Raw genomic sequence first — 6,000 nt, 5'->3', positions numbered from 1 at the left:
ATAAGAGCAAGTTATATAAAATATTTGACTGAACTTTTTAGCAATTATTAATTTCAACGAATCGGATGTCGTCACAGATGGTAAGTAACAAAATAAGTGCAAAGAATGGAATCAATTCACATAATCTATTTGTACAAAAAAGTATAAATTGTCATATTTTTTAACACATAACTGTATTTGTTTTACATTTTATTGTGTGTAATGCCACTTTCTTATTCCCTCAAAAATACGCAATGGATTCAAGGTTAAGACAAAGTATCGCGCTTGACAAGTAACACGTGAGCCTAAATCGACTCCATTAACAGTTTTTAAATGAAAAAAATAACGTTGTCGTCTCGATGTAAATAACGCCAAAATATGTGTCTTGTTTACTTAGTTTCAAACAAAACGAAAGGAAGAGACGGAAAGTAACCAAAGAAAGGAAATGTAAATTTTAAAAAAGAAAATACCTAAACAAACGTTCATTTTTTTTCTTTCAGTCTGAGAAAAATTTCGAGTGAAATGAAGATAAACTAACTGCTAGATATTCCACAGCTCTCGTAAATGGGTAAGTTATACTTAGTTAAAAGAGAGAGGCATCCTGCGAGCGATGACTGACACTGAAGTGGGGTTCAGCAGTAAACATTACCTTGGAAAAGTAAACTGAGAACTTGGCCACTTTTCAAACGACGATATCTAATCAACAACTGGGGAATGCAAGTTTTTTTTACTCTTTCTTTTCCTCGTTTTTAATGAGAAACAGGAATATTTTTGAAGAACTGAAATAAAGTATTTTTGTCCACTTGGCTTTAAAGTTGTGCATAGGGTCAGTCTGATTCACACTGAGCCCGAAATGTTTTAAACGTACTATTAATGGCTAGATCCTAGTCTAAAATTTTTCAGTCCCTTCCCTCTTTTTTTTTTTTAAATCGCTAAGAGTCTAGCTTCTGAACACAGGTCTGCTTTCCCGAAATCAATCTGCTTGTGTTTTGTTCTTTTACTATAATGCGACAACAATGAAAGGTATGATACTTAAAAAAACATTTATGGGTTTCCAATTAGACAGACTATGCAGTGACCTAAGGACACCAGGTTGAGAAGGGGCCGAAATCAGGTCGATTAAAAAACTTTATTATTTCCCAAATATAAGTTTGTAAAAAAAAAAATCCACGAATCATAAATTATTAGTATGATATAACACATTATCAAATATATTGGTCTCTATAAAGTTTCTATTTCATTCATTTAATTATTAAAATATATATGAAACTGAATATCTGTTTAAGAAAATATCATGCGCATACTTAGACGTTGATTGGTCTGGAATAAGATTCATCTATATCTATACTTATATATAAAGCTCAATGTGGGTGTGTGGGTTTGTTGGCGCTCTACAGAAAACACCATTTGACCTACAGCTACCAAATTTGGTACGTGTATACCTTGGAGGTCGGGAATGTGCACCTGGGGTCCCTTTTTTGAAATTTTAATTAGAATTTTAATTATTAATTAAAAACTAACTTTCCCGCCAAAAAATCCTTTCATTTTCCCCACCGCCAAATGAGTACGGCTTCAGTTTTTTTTTTTTTTTTTTCTAACAGCAATGAGGCTAGGGCTAACATTTTTCGGTCGATTATTTCAAACGATTCTGTTTATTTTCTTAATGTTTTATGCATTTAAAATTAAACTTTGTTAATTAATCTATCTTTTAGATTCATTCTGAAGTACTTTTGAATTAAAATAAAACAGATTAAAAGAAATTAAAAATTTCTGATCTACATAGCGTTACCCGAACTGGCGTAGAAAAATTCACGCATTTGCGTTACCGTAACTGGCATTGAAAATTCAAGCATGCGCATTGCATTCTGATTGTTTACATTTCAACGGAAGTGGACTCCCTTTAAATTATTTTTAGTTTAGTTGTATGCTTTTGTAATTAAATTGTATTTATGTTAGTTTAAGTTCATCGTTTTTTAAGTAATTTTTTTTAACCTGTTTTCGACCGATTGTTTTAAACGATTCTGTTTATTTTCTTAGTCTTTGATGCATTGAAAATTAAACATTGTTAATTAATAGCTCAAGATGAATATGAAAAAATTTTGTTGACAAATTCTTGAGATATTACATAAATTAAGAAAGATATTCTTTAGTGCCCATAAGGTTTAAATGCTCAGTAACTCTGTTTTCAGTAATCATATTACAAAAAAAAAAAGCTTTGTTTCAGTAAAAAATATTATTATATTAATTGCAGATTAATCATTTCCACTTTAATTTAAAACATAAATTCTACGGGAGCTAACAGAAAATTGGAGAGATACAGATTACGTAATGACTGAAGACCTTTATAATATTCTGAGTGAATTGAAATTTGAAGTTTTAAAATATTTTAATGAAGAAGCTATTAAAGTAGGAATTACATAAAATTGTTAATTATTAAAATTTTAAATAGCATTAAGATTGGCGAATCGGCTGGTTGCCAAAGGCGGCTAGTAATAAATAAATAAAAACTACATGTTGTATGTAAAAATACATACAAAAAGTGTTTTAAAATTTGAAACTAATTAGGCCATTTTAATATAATAAGGGAGTCTCATATTTATGGAATTGAAAAAATATTGGGAGAAAAAAAAATGTCATGCTCTAAAGTTTACGATATAAACTAAATATTTTTCCCATCGTCTTATTAAAACAATTCATTGACCATCCAGATTGAAATAATGATAGTTTTTGGAGTTTTACTTTGGAATTTTTTTAGAATTCAATTCCGGCTCCATGTTTTCTAAGACTGCGTGTTTTTATTTAGATTTCGATTAAAATGAAAAGAACCAAAGAAATGATAATGCAATTAATCACCGTTTATATGTTGTCTTTTATATATTGTTTACATTCATACATCGTTTCATGACAATTCCGATTCATTTCCAATCATCTAATGATGAAATACTTCTATCATACAATGCAAAGCTTTGATTATACATCGTCTTAGGTGTTGAAAAATATTGAAATAGCTTAAAGGATGAAATCACTTTCGAGGGGTATGTGAACTTTGATAATGATATCAAGACTTTGGGAACACTGACAACTATAATAACGTTATGCTACTTTCCTCTAAAGACGCATTGGACTCCATTGAAAAGTTCGAATTCATATTGTTTGCTTAATATTTGCGAAAAAATATTCAATGAATTGGATTTATAATGCTGTACTTATACTTACAGACATTCGGTACGTCAGACGGCAGCTATAATTCTTTTAAAAAGTCAAATGTATACATTGTATAAAATAAGAAATGGGAATTTGTACTTAAGATATACAAGAACAATGATTTTTTATATTTAGTAATATACAACAATATTTTTAAGAATTTCAAAATTAAAACTTTAAATTAAAGTTATGTAAGTAACATTACATTTATAATATTTAAAATTGTTTTCTAAAGTTTCGATTATTCCGCTTTCCGTTAATTCATTTTAGAGCTCCAATCGTCTGAAAGACGAATGAACGGTGCTTTATCGTATTTCATTTTATGTAATATTTTTTGATTTCATGAACTTTTATTTAGTATTCCGAATGCATACTAAAACTGTTTCGAAAACGACACTTTTTTCTTTCTTTTTTTTTTTTTTTAATATCGCATTTCAAATCAACCATTTTTATTATACTTGAAAAACATTTTATAAATTAGAACTTCTTATTCGTTTTAAAACTGGGCTCCATTTTCATTCCAGAAATACCGGCCTGACCCCAAAATAATAATAGTAATAATAATAAAAAGAAGAATCGAATGATAAATAAAAACAAATTCTATACAAAGTTCGGTTTTTATTTATTTATTTATTCTTTGTAATATAGCAGCAAACTATGTAAGAACAGCTCTACAAATAAAACAAATAACTCAAAAATATCGAAATGATTCTCGTATATTTCTAGAACCCCTATCTTTCAAAATCTAATCCTGTTCAACAAGGTGCCTACATTCATCATTAACAAGACAGCCATTCTTTCTGCCAACTCGGGACCCCTTCTAAAATACCTCAAGAAGGTGTCTACAAAAACATTATGACAAACTCCTCGCAAGATCCAAGCGGTCGCGCTTCGTCGAGCATTTCCAGAATGAATCATCTAGCAGGAACAACACAAAGATGGAATTCATGTCCTGGAGCAACCCCAAATGCGATTTTAAGAATAGTAAGATAAAAAATGGTGCCCGAGGATCGAAACCTGGAGAAGGGAAGGGGGTCAATGATGAATCCCAGAGAAACACGAAACTTGCTGAACTTAATTTTAGATTTCTGGCTTGGCGGGGGCGTCGAGGTGACGTCACCCCCACTGCCAAAGGAAAATATCTAGAAGGAGAAAGGGGCCTCCGACCACCGGTTCGTCCTGTCGAATTCGCGCCTCCTTCGATCTCTAAAAGAGTTGTCTGCTGTTTAACATCGACTCAACAAGGACTATCCCGGTCGAGACTCCACTGTCCGAAGTAAGTATTTTGCATGATTCTGTAAATTTGTTGTGGTGGCCAATAGATGTCCATAAGGTCAGTCTTAGAATGAATGAAGATATTGCATAATTGGAATAACTCAAGAATCCATACTTATATTACTTATTGAAAAATTGTAAAACTTGACTTGTTCTAATTACTAAATCAGAACTAAATAAAATTTTGAGTTCCTATTGAACACTGAGAAGTTCAAATAAAAAAAAAATGTGAAGTAGATTCGAATCTATAATATGAAACTTTATAATACTTGTAGCTAGATTCGTCTATCTTAATATTATTTATTATTATTTTATTATTGATTTAATTTCTAAATATATTTTATTTTCCAATTTCGAACACTGAAATTTATTAGAATATAATTGTAGGTTACTTTTATGTATTATTTGTAATATACAACAATAATTCTATCCGCCAGAGTGCTAAATAAAAAAGATGCAATTTTTGCGTTGAAGAAACAAGTAGGTTGACAGAAATTGGGACAAGTTTTTATGAATTTAAGTTCTAAAATCAAATTAATTGACCTTATTTTATTGATAGAAAATTTTAATTTTTGAAAGATGATTTTTTTTTTTTTTTTAAAGTAAGCATGAAGTTGAGGAGGAAAGAATGGAATACATGCCAATATTAAATAAATTTCTTAAAATTCTTTGAATGAATATTGTTTTCAAAACCTAAAATCGTCAACGAATATTTTGATTTTTTTTAACATACCAAATATTTTAATTAAGATTTTATATTTCGGGACCAACAAATATTTTACTGCCTTAAAAGGAATTTATACGTGCTTGTAAATGAGAAATTTTAAATAGAATTGCTTAAATAAATTATGTGCTGGGTCAAGACTTGCTATAACACTTTTAAAAACATTCTTTAATTTAATTTACGACTTACATTTTAAAACTTTTTCTGAAAAAATATCTGGAATAAATCATAAGAACACTAACTATTCATAAGCATTTTAAAATAATTCCTAGAGGATACATTACTGCTTTACAACCTTGAAAAGCAAATTTTTGAAAAAAAAATTATTAAATGATAAATTTTATATCATTTTATATTACCAAGCAAAAAAACTTTTTTTAATTAAACGAAAGTTGTTAAAAAAAGTTTTCCTTAACCAGTCTTATCAATCTATTTTCAAGTTTTTTTAAGTGACCTTGCTTTTTCAAATTAATCTACTCTGTTGCTTTATTTCTGCTTCAAAAATTATAAGGTTGGAATTTATTTTATAAAATAATTTCTATAGTTATCGCATGGCACGTACTCATAATTTAATGGATATAACTAGTAATTAGTAACGAACAAATATTCAACTCAAAAATTAATAATGTGTCAAGAACAAAGTTTTATTTAGAAATATCATGCAAATACTGCAGCTTTTTCATTGTTTCCTCGTAGTTGCTCATTCGCAATCAACATGTCAACGCCTACTTTGAGATTAGTGCGGAATATAGCCTTGATGAGGATAACCTATTTAAGATATGGAGTCCATTTAAATAAGTCCAAATGAGTCCTTTATA

At 29.3% G+C, this 6,000-nt stretch overlaps 1 protein-coding gene across 1 annotated transcript in view; it reads left to right on the top strand.

Moving 5' to 3' along the window:
- The first annotated feature begins 4,298 nt into the window (after positions 1–4,298).
- LOC129962121 (splicing regulatory glutamine/lysine-rich protein 1-like) overlaps positions 4,299–6,000 on the top strand; it is a 35,780-nt gene continuing 34,078 nt past the window's right edge. Inside the window, exon 1 of the mRNA XM_056075856.1 lies at positions 4,299–4,459. The gene's annotated coding sequence lies outside the window, so the exon portion shown is untranslated. The remainder of the gene's footprint in view (positions 4,460–6,000) is intronic.

This window comes from Argiope bruennichi, chromosome 2 (genome assembly GCF_947563725.1).
Source record: "Argiope bruennichi chromosome 2, qqArgBrue1.1, whole genome shotgun sequence".
NCBI classification, from domain to species: Eukaryota; Metazoa; Arthropoda; class Arachnida; order Araneae; family Araneidae; genus Argiope; species Argiope bruennichi.
The sequence above is the reverse complement of the archived record's forward strand: the minus strand, read 5'-3'. Positions and strand labels throughout refer to the sequence as shown.